The sequence below is a fragment of the Glycine soja genome, chromosome 4 (assembly GCF_004193775.1).
Source record: "Glycine soja cultivar W05 chromosome 4, ASM419377v2, whole genome shotgun sequence".
Taxonomy (NCBI): Eukaryota; Viridiplantae; Streptophyta; class Magnoliopsida; order Fabales; family Fabaceae; genus Glycine; species Glycine soja.
Genome location: NC_041005.1, coordinates 38,183,724 through 38,200,022, shown reverse-complemented (window position 1 = coordinate 38,200,022; position 16,299 = coordinate 38,183,724). Strand labels below are relative to the sequence as shown.

At 37.7% G+C, this 16,299-nt stretch overlaps 1 non-coding gene across 1 annotated transcript; it reads right to left on the bottom strand.

Annotated features, from left to right (window-relative positions):
* Positions 1-2,844: 2,844 nt before the first annotated feature.
* LOC114411005 lies at positions 2,845-2,951 on the bottom strand. The gene has a single exon (XR_003666392.1). It is a non-coding gene; the product is annotated as a small nucleolar RNA R71 (small nucleolar RNA).
* Between the last annotated feature and the right edge of the window lie 13,348 nt (positions 2,952-16,299).

Sequence of the window (16,299 nt, the reverse complement as noted above, 5' to 3'; positions counted from 1 at the left end):
ATTCTTTGTCTTAACACATTGGAGCATACATCCTTTGTGGTACAAGTAGAGCGTATATCTACTTGGGTTGTTATACTGAAAACAAGAGAGGGTACACCTCTTGTGGATCAGTTCAAGTGGAGCGTACATCCACTTGGTTGTTCAAAGAGAACAAGGGAGGGTACATCCCTTGTGGATCTTTGTTTGTAAAGGATTTTACAAGGTTATTGGAAATCTCAAGAACCGGTGGTTGCTTGGTGATGTGCCATCATTTTCTTCTATTTTCTAAACCCTTTTTGCACCAATTTAATTACTGATTGGTCTTAATTGTCAATTAATTAGGCAGTTTTATTATTTGGGCTCATTTAGCTAATTTGATGTTTTTAATCTAATTTCAGGATTTAATGAAACAATGGGCTTAATCCAGATTTTGGTTGTGGACTTGAAGAGGGCAAATAAAGTAGCGCTTACCTTAGTTAATTTCTAATTAGGAAATTTCGCAATTTTATTTTATGTGGTTCAGTGTTTATTTCGTTTTGGGCCAGAGTATTGCAATAGGGCCCAGTGACTTTGAGTGACTCTTTCTAAATATCAGCCTTGGGATGCGTGCAAGGTTATTCTGTTATGTTTTTCATTATTCAGATCTTTGTTTAGGTTTTACGTTTTTCTGCTTGAATGCTACTGTTTCGTTCTTAATGCAATTTTCCATTTTCTGCTTCTAATAACAATTTCGTTCTTGTTTCTTCTTCTACTTTCATTTACGTTTCTGCTTCATTTACATTTCTGCTTTTAGTTTCAATTGCGTTTTCTGTTTGAATCTATGGAAGGCTAGATTTTCTGGTATTGTTTCCTTTTGAGGATGAAGCCCAACTCTCTTTGAGGTTTCGTTTATAATGTGGCTTCCTGGCAGTTTCCCCTTCACCAGTTAACCCAAATTCGTGAACATTAATTAGTGCACGCTTCGTGTTCGATTAATTGCCTCTGAGCCTAACTTGCGTTCATGCTTAATGGACGAAGGGCTAACTGGTGTATGTGTTGCCTAATCACGTATTGACAACCCTAAGTTGATTTTCGCTTAGTATATTGAAATAGGGTTGGATTAAGTGGTTAACTGGTAGGGACGAATTCTCCATAACCCAGGATAAGAGAATGACTTCTGAATCAGAGGAAACAAACCATTTTTAATATTAGTAGTTTCATATTCCAATTTACTTGTTCTATCCTTTAAATCACAAAACAAACAACCCCCCCTAATCGTTACTGTTACTGCAAGTGTATTATGAACATTTGGTTTATCATTGCTCGTTGGGAAACGACCTAGGATCACTTCCTAGTTATTGCATTTTCATGTTTATTTGATTCGGGTACAGCCTCGATCAAATTTGACGCCGTTGCCGGGGAGCAGTGTCCAAAGGTTCATCATAGCTAGTGTCATGTTAGTGTTTAAGTCTTTCGTCTTTTATGTTTAATTGTTAGTATTGTGTTAGTATGTGTGTTAGTGTTGTTTAATGTCCTGGTATTTTGTTTAGTGTGTGTTCTGTTTCCTATTAAGCGCTTCCCCTGTTTCAGTTTTCCTATTAAGCGCTTCCCCTGTTTCAGTTTTTGGTGTTTTTTTGTGAATAGTGTTTTGCGACGGACTTAGCGACCACTTTTGCATGCGGCAAAACAGAGTAGTAGTAGAAATCATATAGCGACGGATTTTAGCGACCACCCATGCTGAATTATTTAGGATTTTTTGTTTCAGTAGCTAGGGTTGTTATTTTTGGCTGAATTTTTTTGTGGTAACTTCTTTCAATCCATATTTTGTGGGAAAAATAGCTAGAGCCTTTAGTTTGGTCAGATTTGAAAGTTCCAAAAAAGTAGCAAATTTTGTGTTTGTCAAAACTTCAAACGGCCATAACTTTTGCTTCGGTTATCAGAATCGCAATTATTATATATGTATTTGGGGTAGAAAAAAATTTCCTATGTCGTGCCAACCTGCTGTAGGCCAGCTGAGGTCTCCATCGTCCAAAAATAGTGATTCTGTCAAAAGTTTTTTATTTTTCAAGTTTTATTCATTTATTTTTCTTAACCTACCATTTTTAGCTTCCATAGTTACACTTTGAATTTTTGCCTGAAATTTTTTGTGCTATCTTCTCATCATTTTATAAGGTTGCTCACAAAATTTCAAGTCATTTGGATATCATTTGAGGGTAACTGTAGTTCAAACCTACACCTTTATTTACATGACAAGGCAACTAGTTGTGCATGCTGAATGTAGTGTATGACTAGAGGCAATCCATCTGACTTACAACCCTTTGATCCTGAGATAGATTGGACATTTCATAGATTAGTTAGGCATCATTTTATACCTTTTGATCATCCTGAGCATTCCATTACTGGTGAATCTGTGCATTCTGTTATTGGTGATTTTGAACATCCTGATTTTGAGCATTATAATTTTGAGCATTCTGATTCTGAGCATTCTGATTTTGAACATTCTAAGAACATGGCACAACCTCCACCCCTTGAGAGGACTCTAAGGGAAATGGCTGCACCTGATTTCACCTACGAAAGCTTGTGCATCCAATACCCTGATGAGGATGTTCCATATGTTCTTAAAACTGGACTGATTCATTTGCTTCCAAAGTTTCATGGCCTTGCAGGTGAAGACCCGCACAAACATTTGAAGGAATTTCATATTGTCTGCTCCACCATGAAACCCCCAGATGTCCAAGAGGATCACATATTTCTGAAGGCTTTTCCTCATTCTTTAGAGGGAGTGGCAAAGGACTGGCTGTATTACCTTGCTCCAAGGTCCATCACTAGCTGGGATGACCTTAAGAGAGTATTCTTAGAACAATTCTCCCTGCTTCCAGGACCACAACCATCAGGAAGGATATCTCAGGTATTAGACAACTCAGTGGAGAGAGCCTGTATGAATACTGGGAGAGATTTAAAAAACTATGTGCCAGTTGCCCTCACCATCAGATTTCGGAGCAACTTCTTCTCCAATATTTTTATGAAGGACTCAGTAATATGGAGAGAAGTATGATAGATGCTGCCAGTGGTGGAGCCCTTGGAGACATGACTCCTACTGAAGCCAGAAATTTAATTGAGAAGATGGCTTCCAACTCCCAGAAGTTTAGCGCCAGAAATGATGCTATAGTCATTAGAGGAGTGCATGAGGTAGCTACAAACTCAGCTGCATCATCCAAAACTAAGAAGCTAGAAGGCAAACTAGATGCATTGGTTAACTTGGTAACCCAGCTGGCCTTGAATCATAAATATGTACCTGTCGCAAGAGTATGTGGTTTGTGCTCCTCTGCTGACCACCATACAGACTTTTGCCCTTCCATGCAGCAACCTAGAGCAATTGAGCAGCCCGAAGCTTATGCTGCAAACATTTACAATAGACCTCCTCAACCTCAGCAGCAAAATCAATCACAACAGAACAATTATGACCTCTCCAGCATCAGATACAACCCTGGATGGAGGAATCACCCTAAACTCAAATGGTCTAGCCCTCAGCAGCAACAACAACAGCAGCCTGCTCCTTCCTTCCAAAATGTTGCTGGCCCAAGCAGACCATACATTCCTCCACCAATCCAACAACAGCAACAGCCCCAGAAACAACCGACAGTTGAGGCTCCTCCGCAACCTTCCCTCGAAGAACTTGTGAGGCAAATGACCATGCAGAACATGCAGTTTCAACAAGAGACCAGAGCCTCCATTCAGAGCTTAACCAATCAGATGGGACAATTGGCTACACAATTAAATCAACAACAGTCCCAGAATTCTGACAAGCTGCCTTCTCAATCTGTCCAAAATCCCAAAAATGTCAGTGTCATTTCATTGAGGTCGGGAAAGCAGTGTCAAGGACCTCAACCCGTAGCACCTTCCTCATCTGCAAATGAACCTGCTAAACTTCACTCTACTCCAGAAAAAGGTGATGACAAAAATTTACCTAACAATTTCTGTGCAGGTGAATCTTCCACTGGTAATTCTGATTTGCAGAAGCAGCACATCCCTCCTCTTCCATTCCCTCCAGGAGCAGTTTCCAACAAAAAATTGGAAGAGGCAGAGAAAGAGATCTTCGAAACATTTAGAAAAGTAGAGGTAAACATACCTCTGCTGGATGCAATAAAGCAAATTCCAAGATATAATAAATTCTTGAAGGAGTTGTGCACTAATAAGCAGAAGCTTAAAGGAAGTGAACAAATTAGCATGGGCAGAAATGTCTCTGCACTGATTGGTAAATCTGTTCCCCAAATTCCTGAAAAATGTAAAGATCCAGGTACATTCAGCATACCTTGTATTATAGGGAATAGTAAGTTTGACAATGCCATGCTAGATTTAGAAGCTTCTGTTAGTGTTATGCCTCTGTCTATTTTTAATTCTCTATCTTTAGGTCCCTTGCAGTCAACTGATGTGGTAATTCATTTAGCTAATAGAAGTGTTGCCTACCCTGTTGGTTTCATAGAAGATGTCTTAGTTAGAGTTGGTGAACTGATTTTCCCTGTTGATTTTTATATTTTGAATATGGAGGATGGATTTTCTCAAGGATCAGTTCCCATCATTCTAGGCAGACCCTTTATGAAAACTGCTAGAACTAAGATAGATGTTTATGCAGGCACACTATCCATGGAGTTTGGTGATATAATTGTTCATTTTAATATTCTGGATGCTATGAAATACCCATATGAAGATCCTTCTGTATTTCGTGCTGAAATAATTGACCATGTTGTTGATGAATACATGACTGATCTTTACTCTAATCTGCATGCCTCTCTCTCTTCATGCATTGAGTCTGAAATTGTACTTGATCATATGTCTGAATTTGATGCTGAGAGTGAATCTGAAGGTGATATTGATTGCATGTCTGGTGGTGGTGTTTTACCTCTCGAGATTGATTTTATAGAGTCAGATAGGACTAACCATGTTTCAGGAAGTACACATACCTCTGACTTTCTTTATGAGGTACAAGCTGAGAAACCATCTCCTTCTACCACTATCCAGCCGACCACACCAGAATTGAAGCCTCTACCATCAAATTTAAAATACGCTTACTTGGATGATAGCAAAAGTTTTCCAGTGATTATATCTGCCTCCCTTGCTGATGAGCAAGATGAGAAGTTGTTGTCTGTTCTCAAGAAGCATAAGAAGGCCATAGGCTGGACCCTGGCGGACATTCCTGGTATTAGCCCATCCACATGTATGCATCGAATAAATTTAGAGGATGGAGCTAAACCAATAAGACAACCACAGAGAAGACTCAACCCGGTGATTCTTGATGTAGTGAAGAAGGAGATAATCAAGCTTTTGCAAGCTGGAATCATTTATACTATCTCCGACAGCCAATGGGTGAGTCCCGTCCAGGTAATGCCGAAGAAGACCGGCCTCACAGTGATAAAAAATGAGAAGGAAGAGTTAATTCCTACTCGGGTGCAGAACAGTTGGAGAGTCTGCATTGACTATAGGAGGCTGAACCAGGTTACCAAAAAGGACCATTTTCCCCTGCCATTCATTGACCAGATGCTTGAACGCCTGGCAGGTAAATCTCACTACTGTTTCCTTGATGGTTTTTCTGGTTATATGCAAATTACTATTGCTCCTGAGGATCAGGAAAATACCACATTCACCTGCCCCTTCGACACTTTTGCCTATAGGAGAATGTCTTTCGGCCTGTGCAATGCCCCTGGTACCTTCCAACGGTGCATGATTAGTATTTTCAATGATTTCTTAGAAAATTGCATAGAGGTGTTTATGGATGATTTCACTGTGTATGGATCCTCTTTTGATGGTTGTTTGGATAGTTTGGAAAAAGTTTTGAATAGATGCATTGAAACTAACCTTGTTCTAAATTTTGAAAAATGTCATTTTATGGTTGAGCAAGATATAGTTTTAGGCCACATTATTTCCAATAAGGGTATTGAAGTAGATCCTGCAAAAATTTCTGTTATTTCACAATTGCCTTACCCCTCTTGTGTGCGAGAGGTGCGATCTTTTCTTGGTCATGCAGGATTCTACAGGCGCTTTATAAGGGATTTTAGCAAAGTAGCCCTTCCACTGTCCAACTTATTGCAAAAGGAGGTGGAGTTTGACTTTAATGACAGATGCAAAGAGGCTTTTGATTGCCTCAAAAGAGCGCTGACTACCACCCCCATCATCCAGGCACCCGATTGGACAACCCCTTTTGAGCTTATGTGTGATGCATCAAATTATGCATTGGGGGCTGTCCTTGCTCAGAAAATTGATAAATTGCCCAGGGTGATATACTATGCTTCTAGGACTTTAGATGCAGCCCAAGTGAATTATACTACTACTGAGAAGGAGCTTCTAGCCATAGTTTTTGCTCTTGAAAAATTTCGATCTTATTTGCTTAATACCCGCATTATTGTTTATACTGACCATGCAGCTCTAAAGTACTTGTTGAAGAAGGCTGATTCTAAGCCTAGGTTGATCTGATGGATGCTCTGGCTCCAAGAGTTTGACTTGGAGATCCGTGATAGGAGCGGAGCACAAAATTTAGTTGCTGATCATTTGAGTCGGATCGAACGTGTAACGGATGCGGATTCACCCATTCGGGATGATTTCCCGGATGATCATTTGTATATACTGTATAGTATTTCTGACTCTCTTTCTACTCCCTGGTTTGCTAAAATTGTCAATTATTTAGTTGCTTCTGTTTTTCCTCCCTCAGCATCTAAAGCCCAAAAAGATAAAATTAAAAGTGATGCTAAGTATTTTATTTGGGATGACCCCTACTTGTGGAAATTGTGCAGTGATCAGGTAATTAGACGATGCATTCCAGATCATGTGACTGACTCAGTCCTGCAGTTCTGTCATTCTTCCGCACCGGGAGGTCATTTGGGTATTCAAAGGACAGCTCGCAAAGTGCTTGATTGTGGTTTTTATTGGCCCACCATCTTTAAAGATGCGTGGAAGATCTGCAGCACTTGTGAGCAGTGTCAGAGAGCAGGAAATACACTTACATGGTAACAACAAATGCCTCAGCAACCTATGCTATTCTGTGAGGTGTTTGATGTCTGGGGTATAGATTTCATGGGCCCTTTTCCTGTCTCTTTTGGTTATGTTTACATTCTCCTTGCAGTTGACTATGTTTCAAAATGGGTGGAAGCCAAGCCCACTAGAACTACTGATGCCAAAGTTGTTGCAGATTTTGTCAGGTCTAATCTATTTTGGAGGTTTGGAGTACCTAAAACAATTGTTAGTGATCAAGGAACCCATTTTTGCAACAGAACAATGCATGCCCTGCTTAAAAAGTACGAGGTGGTACACAGGGTATCCACACCATACCACTCCCAAACCAATGGACAGACAGAAATTTCTAACAGGGAGATGAAGAGAATTTTAGAGAAGATTGTGCAGCCAAGCATGAAAGATTGGAGTACCAGGCTTATGATGCTCTCTGGGCACATCGGACTGCCTACAAAGCACCCATAGGAATGTCTCCTTATCGGGTTGTCTTTGGAAAGGCATGTCATCTTCCAGTGGAAATTGAGCACAAAGCATACTGGGCAGTGAAGACTTGCAACTTCTCTATGGATCAAGCTGGTGAGGAAAGAAAGTTGCAACTGAGTGAGTTAGATGAAATCCGCCTAGAAGCCTACGAGAATGCCAAGTTCTACAAAGAAAAGACCAAGAAGTTCCATGATAGCATGATAGTTAAGAAGGACTTCATGGTTGGGCAAAAAGTGTTATTGTATAATTCTAGGCTTGGACTCATGAGTGGTAAGTTGAGGTCTAAGTGGATTGGTCCTTTTGTTGTTACTAATGTTTTTCCTTATGGTACAGTTGAGATCAAAAGCGACTCTACAAACAAGAGCTTCAAGGTCAACGGACATCGACTTAAGCCATTCCTCACGAACCCTATTTTAGTGGACACAGTGATGGAAGAGACTTCCTTACTCCACCCTACTCTTCCTCCACCATGACTTAGGGAGTTTTTCTTTTCCTATCTCCTTCTTTGCTTTTATTACACTTGTCCGATTCTATTTGATGATTTAATTGTTTTTAATCTTTTAATTGTGCTACATTGAGGACAATGTGTTGTTTAAGTATGGGGGGGGGGGTGTTCTTTGGTTTTGCTAGTTTTGTTGGTTTTGTTAATTTGTTAGTTGTGTTAATTTGTTAATGTTGTTAGTTTCGTCGGATTTCTAGTTTAATATTTTGGGTCAATTCTATGTGCATGTACGTCTTTGCATGTTTTTCTTTGAATTATAGGATATGTTCAAGAAATGGGTAATTGTTTTGAAAATAAAAGTTCTTGACATTTTGTGACTTGAAATCCTTGATTCTCCTCTACATGTCATGATAGTTTTGAAAGCTCAATTTGAAAGTGATGAGTTTACCTTTGTGAGAATTTGAGTCATCCATCATCATAATCATTTGGTGTGTTTTGCCCCATTGATTGCTTGCACAATAGCCTTGGCTTGATCCTTGTTGATGCTTCCTAATTCACATGCATATTTGGAAATGATTGAGACAATTTTGTTCTCATAAGCTTCTAGCCAAATGGACTTATCTTGAATTAATTCCTTTGATAGCCCTTTGGAGCCTTGTTTCCCTTTCCTTGTTTTGAAGCTCACTACAAGCCTTAAATGAAAAACCATGATATCACCATATCCTTAAGGAATTTTGGAGCTTTGGAATTGTTTTGGGAATAAGTGTGGGGGGTTTTTGTTTCATTGGATAACATGTTTTGTTGACTATGCTTCATGATGTATTTTGGGCCATACTTGATGTACATTGTATATTGGTTAAATGTTGGACATGCTGAATGAGATGTTGTTTCTCAAAGGCAACATATGTAAAAAAAATCGAAAAAGAAAAAGAAAAACAATAAAGTTGAGTGAATAAGATCTTAAATGACAAAAGAATGATGAGACTCTTGGTTCTACTCTTTATGTTTAAATTTTATCTTTACTACTTTTTATTTTCTTAATATGCACTTATTCCCCATTGCTCCTCTATTCCTTTGGGATTCAGCCACTTATTCCATATTTTTCCATACCTTGTCCTTGGGCCCATTACAACCTTAAAAGACCTTTTGATCCTCATGTGCTTGTGTTTATGGGTTGATTGTCAATTTTAGAATCTTGCCAAGTTTATGTGGTGTTTGTTTTCATGGGTGCTTTGAGGATAAATAGTAGCCTAGACACTTGAGAGATAGAGTGTATATCTTGTGAGGCTTTATCACTTTTCGTTCTTGAGCTGATTAACTATTTTGCCATGATTGGGTTGCTTGGATGATTTTCATGAATGTCTTGACTTTTCGGATCTCCTTATGTTAGATGTTACCCATTCCTTTCATTCCTTGATGTTCATTGAGAAATATGTGAATGTTTTCGTTTGTCTCTCTTTGATATCCTTGGATTTTGTTCTTTGTTTCATTTTGCCCATGAGTGCAAAAGGCTAAGTATGGGGGGTTTTGATGTGCCATCATTTTCTTCTATTTTCTAAACCCTTTTTTGCACCATTTTAATTACTGATTGGTCTTAATTGTCAATTAATTAGGCAGTTTTATTATTTGGGCTCATTTAGCTAATTTGATGTTTTTAATCTAATTTCAGGAATTAATGAAACAATGGGCTTAATCCGGATTTTGGTTGTGGACTTGAAGAGGGCAAATAAAGCAGCGCTTACCTTAGTTAATTTCTAATTAGGAAATTTCGCAATTTTATTTTATGTGGTTCAGTGTTTATTTCGTTTTGGGCCAGAGTATTGTAATAGGGCCCAGTGACTTTGAGTGACTCTTTTTAAATAGCAGCCTTGGGATGCGTGCAAGGTTATTCTGTTATGTTATTCATTATTCAGAGCTTTGTTTAGGTTTTACGATTTTCTGCTTGAATGCTACTATTTCGTTCTTAATGCAATTTTCCATTTTCTGCTTCTAATAACAATTTCGTTCTTGTTTCTTCTTCTACTTTCATTTACATTTCTGCTTTTAGTTTCAATTGCGTTTTCTGTTTGAATCTATGGAAGGCTAGATTTTCTGGTGTTGTTTCCTTTTGAGGACGAAGCCCAACTCTCTTTGAGGTTTCGTTTATAATGTGGCTTCCTGGCAGTTTCCCCTTCACCAGTTAACCCAAATTCGTGAACATTAATCAGTGCACGCTTCGTGTTCGATTAATTGCCTCTGAGCCTAACTTGCGTTCATGCTTAATGGACGAAAGGCTAACTGGTGTATGTGTTGCCTAATCACGTATTGACAACCCTAAGTTGATTTTCGCTTAGTAAATTGAAATAGGGTTGGATTAAGTGGTTAACTGTTAGGGACGAATTCTCCATAACCCAGGATAAGAGAATGGCTTCTGAATCAGAGGAAACAACCCATTTTTAATATTAGTAGTTTCGTATTCCAGTTTACTTGTTCTGTCCTTTAAATCACAAAACAAACAACCCCCCCCCCAATCGTTACTGTTACTGCAAGTGTATTATGAACATTTGATTTATCATTGCTCGTTGAGAAACGACCTAGGATCACTTCCTAGTTACTGCATTTTCATGTTTATTTGATTCGGGTACGGCCTCGATCACTTGGGGACTGGATGTAGGCACGGGTTGTGGCCGAACCAGTATAAATCTTGTGTTTGTCTTCTTCTTCCCTACACTCTTTATTTTCCGCTGTGCACTTTTTATTTTCGCTTTACTTTTGTCTAAGTTATTGTTTCAGTTCTTTATTTTCTCATAACTTAGTTGTAAAGCCTAATTGAATCTAGTAACATTAAGAAGGATAAATTTTTTAATTTGTCAAGACACGTTCATAATTAATTCAACCTCCCCTTCTTAATTATTCCAAGGCCACTTGATCCAACATAGAATAGTTGGCCATTAATAACCTTGTCGAAATATCATCCATTTCATTTTTTTCCAGCTTGGTGTGAACCAAAAATTCCCTCATGTGTTTCTACTAAGGCTATATAAGCTTTTGACTCCCCTAAACATTTTTACAAAACCCCATCAATACCTTTTTTTTGTTAGGTCTGGATGACCATGCGTCTTATCCAACCTAGATTTTGATGTATAACATAAGTATAAATTATTAATATTCTAATATGTTTTTAACAAATGGACAAAATTGTTATGTTAAAGGAATATCATACACATCTATAGAAAGTATGCTCTGTTTTAACCAAGCGTCCAACATGCTAGTATGCTCAGTGAGCGTCTTCTCTTGTGCATAACAATATAACACACTGTCATAAGGTAAACTCGGTCATCCAATCTTAAAGATTGTATCACAAAAAAGGGAAGTGATCATGTACAATGATGCAATCCTACCCCCCAAGGACATTGGATAGAAGACTCCAAGAAGATTGGGCTAGAGATCCAAGAGAAGGCCCTAGGGTTCTCATGAGCCTTAGGGTAGATTTCGGGCCCATGGACTAAGTATGAGCCCACTTATCTTTGTACATATTAGATTAAGGTTTCATTATTTTTGGGCCTTGTATTTAGGGCTCCATAATGTAGGTAGGGTACCCTTGAAATGTAGGATTTTTCAGCCCTTGTATTTTAGGGCACCTAGACTAGTTTTTGTATTAGGGGTAGTTTTGTAATTTCACATGCATTAAGTGAATATTTGATTTGAGTGTTGGGAAATAAATTTAATTTAATTGGGAGAAGCCCGATCCAATTAAATTTTAGAGGGGGAGGTGAGCATTTGCTTGCTACACCCCATTGCCACATCATATAGTCACTCTTTGTGCATGTCCTTCATGCTTTACATGTCTCATGATACCTAAGCACACTTAGTGGAGAATCTTGGACTTGATCTTGAATTAGTAAGCCGAACCATAGCTAAAATTCACTAATCATAATTAGTGAAATTTTGGCTCCACAATTTGGCTCCACAAATTCAATTTCAAATTCAAGTGAAATTTGAATAGAAATTCAAATTTCCTTCCAATTTTGTGTGACACTTAGGCTATAAATAGAGGTCATGTGTGTGCATTTTTCAACTTTGATCATTTGAGAGTTGAACTTAAAATTTCAGACCTCTTTTGAAGCACTAAATTTCATGCTCTTCTCTCCCTCTCCCTCCATTCATCTTCTCTTACCTTCAAGCTCTTATCCAAGGCTTCCTATGGTGGTGAGCTTCTTCTAGACTCATCTTCTACTTTAAGTGGCATCTCCATTCATCTTTCTCCTTTCCATTCTGCTGCAATCAGACCTCAAGAAGCAAAGGAATCTATTGATGAAGAAGATCCAAGGCCTACAAGCTCTACATGGAGCTACATCATGTGGTATCAGAGCATCTTCATCTAGGTGATGCTCTTTTGCTTCCTCTATGTTTTTGTTCGGTCAATTCACTTTAATTCCTTATTCTTCATATTATTTTCCATGTATATTCTCCATTGTCTTGTGGTTTGGTGCTGTTTAGAGTAGATTCAAAAAAAATAAACCGATTAAATCTTAGATCTACACTTGTTCTTGCATTTCCATGGTTCAAATTTTATAAATCTACTCTTGAATCATGTTTTTGTATTGATTTTAGGTTTTATCATTTTCAGTCATAATCTTCTTGTGATGAACCTTTAGATCTAATTTTTCTTCCAAAATATTGATTAGAAAAAAAACACAAAAATCTTAATGTAAATCACTTAATCCATGTTGTCTTAGAGTCATGTTTAGTCATAATAATTGTCACATTATGTTCTAAGTTTGTGTTGAATTTTGATTTTGTTGATTGAATTTTAGATACATTTGTTCATGTATTATTATCATTCTTAGTATATCTTTTGAATTTTGAGTCTAATTGATGCATGTTATTTAGTTCATAACATGTTCTAAATCAATTCCTAGAAGTAGTCTTGTTGTTGAACTTTATTTTGTTTTTTAAGTTTCCTATATGATGCCTATGAAGAAATTGAGTTGTGGTGCTGAGTTGTGGCTGGATTTGTGAATCAAAATAAGTCTTAAGCTCTCTTGAATTATGTTATTCAAGAAATTTGAGCATAAGCAAACACAAATTGTAATTATCCAAGCCTTAAGCAACATAAACACTACTCTTGATTTCTAGGTTGAAATCGTTGGTGCTAGCAACCTGAACATACGAACTTGTAAAAATTACTGGGAATTGGTCACTGCGAATTTTGAGCTGAAATTTTTACTGAATTTTCTAGACATCTGGAGAAAAATTATAAAAAAGAAGAAAGTGATTTAAATAAAACTAAAAAATACAAAAAATCACACAAGTTGGCAGGAAAAATTAGTGTCTAGGAAAAAAAAAGTGAAAGGGAAGTGTGTTTGTTGTTTTGACTCAAAATTTGTTCTATAATTGGTGCCTATTTGATACCAATCTTAGTTCTGAAATTTCAATTGAAAATTAGTGTGAAAACAAGTGCCAAAACTAGAGGTTTCTTGAGTCTTATTTTTTTTTTAGTTTTTTTTTACTCTACTCTAGAGCCATTCTAGGTTTCTCTTTGACTCCTAGCTTGCTTTTGTGTGCTTTTTATTGCTTTAATTGTTTAATAATCCTTGAAAATTTGTCTTGTTAAAACTCTATTGGTTTAACTTTCATTTCATTTTTTGGTCTTTTGTTATTGCTTGTCTCTTTGTTTCCTTGTTTGTGAGTTGCCTTATAGGGAATTGGAAAGGAGGATTGGTGTCATCCCTTGAAGAATTTGAGTCAAGAAGCAAGGGGCCAACCACCTTAAGAGCTATTGGATTAAGAAGCACTCCAAATTGAGTGAAACACCAAAGAGAGAATAGCCACCAAAATTGAGGACTTTTTTTTGTAATTTTGTAATTGGCAATTTGCTTTGCTTTCAAATTTTGTAACAAAAAGGCCTTTCATTGGAAGTAAGTTGGGAGCCTCCAATAGGTCACCCTACTTCCATTTGTGTGTAATAATTTTAGGAAATTTTCCCTTAGGATAGTGAGTGTTTTATTGGGAACCTTAAATGAGGTCATCCATACACTCTTAGGATTCGCCTAGTTTACATTTCTTGCACTTTAATTTCTTGCTTACTTTCATAGCTTATTTTCTTTATTAGTCACGCCTAGTTTATCTTGTTATTACATAATACTTTCTTCTTGCTTATCAAACTTATCTTGAGTTCTTTTGAACCCTAGCTTTTATCTTTTGCAAACCCTCAACAAGAAAGAACCACAACTTAGGGACCAACATGAGTCATCATTCATCTAGTGTTAGTCATAAGGACCCTCTATCTAGAATCTTAGATGAGTTGAGTTCCCTCAAGTTGTGGAAAGAAAAACTAGAAAGAAAAGAAAAAGGAAAAGAGAGGGTAGGAATAAATCAAGGTGAGAGGAAACAAATAAGGGAAGAAGAAAAAAGGAAAATACTAAAAGAATTAAGAAAAGAAAAACATGTCTCCTATAGTAGTCATGACCCTTGCAAGAGCCTAAGTGAGGAACTTCGTGACTATTCTAAAGGAAGACATAGGTCACATCTTAGACCTCACTCCCATAGGAGAGAAAAGGAAAGAAAGCCTTAAGTGGCTAACATTAACTTCTCATACTTCCATGGGAAGGACAATGTAAAGGCTTACTTAGATTGGGAAATAAGGGTTGAGCAACAACTTAAAAGGAAGGCTACTTCAAAATCTTATTGCCCTCACTCTTATCCAAAGAAAGACCAAAGTCAAGGCATCTTAGGGGCGGCACCTTCTAAGCCCAAAGATGATAAGGGGAAGACAATAGAAAAGCAACCCCCTAAGGCTAGTATGCAAGAGAAGACTAGCTCTATAAAGTGCTTTAAATGTCTTGGAAGAGGACACATTACTTCTCAATGCCCTACCAAGAAAACCATGATTATGAGGGGCCAAGACATTTATAGTATCCAAGATGAGGCTACTACTTCACCTTCCTCTATTGAAAGTGAAGAAGCAAAAGAGGAAGAATCTAGTGAAGAAATCTACCCCCAAGAAGAAGGAAAATCTTTAATGGTTAAGGAGAAGTGTAAGGAGGTAAGTGTCTCCTCCAAGAGGTTTGCTAAGAAGGATATTCATTTTGCAATAAAGACAAACATTAAAGAAACTTACCCTCTTAGAAAACCTCCACATCTTCTCCTTTGTAAAAAGACACTTGTTAGCACTGTCACACCGCTTGGGCTTGAGATTATTCATCAACTAAAGGAGTTGTTTGATGAGGGTTTGGTTCGTAAGAGCTTAAATCCTTGTGCTTTGTTGGTGCCCAAAATAGGTATTATGAGGCACCTAATCCCTATGATAGGTGGTATGATAAATATGTTGAGTGGTGCAACCCTCTTTTGTAAAATCACCCATGCATCCAACATCTTCATGACTCACATACATAAGGACTCATTAGGTAGGTTTCTTCTTATTTTTTGTTTCAATACAAACCTAGGTGCTCATACGGGACACCTTATGTTTGTCATACCTTTTGGTAGGAGTAATCAACAAGAAAATATAAAAAAGGTATGTTTTATTGCATTACTTTCGTTAATTTTTAAATGGTGATCAAGGGGTTCTCATGAACCCTAAGAGAATAAAGGTCATTCCTGATTGGCCCACTCCACCAAGTATAAGGAAAATTTGGGGCTTCCATGCCTTAACAAAATTTTACAAAAGGTTTGTCCCATATTTTTCTATACTTGTAGCATTACTCATTGAGTTGGTGAGGAACCATATTCCCTCATGGGAAGATGCCAAGGAAATGGGTTTTTAGACCTTACCTAACTCCAACATACCAAACACCACTAATATATATGTTTTTATTCTTTTTATAGGTGTGGAGGGAAGAAGCCCAGAGTTTGAAGAACCTCGGGATTTGAGGTCAAATCCCTTTTAAGGGGAGGGAATGATGCAATCCTACCTCCCAAGGGCATTGGATAGAAGACTCCAAGAAGATTGGGCTAGAGATGCAAGAGAAGGCCCTAGGGTTCTCATGAGCCTTAGGATAGATTTTGGGCCCATGGGCTAAGTATGAGCCCACTTATCTTTGTACATATTAGATTAAAGTTTCATTATTTTTTAGCCTTGTATTTAGGGCTCCATAATGTAGGTAGGTACCCTTGAAATGTAAGATTTTCCAGCCTTTGTATTTTTAGGGCACATAGACTAGTTTTTGTATTAGGGGTAGTTTTGTAATTTCACTTGCATTAAGTGAATATTTGATGGTGTGTTGGAAAATAAATTTAATTGAATTGGGAGAAAGCCCTATCCAATTAAATTTTAGAGGAGGAGGTGAACATTTGCTTGCTACACCCCATTGCCACATCATATAGTCACACTTTGTGCATTTCTTCATGCTTTACATGCCTCATGACACCTAAGCACACTTAGTGGAGAATCTTGGACTTGATCTTGGATTATTCACATTCTAGTTGTCTCT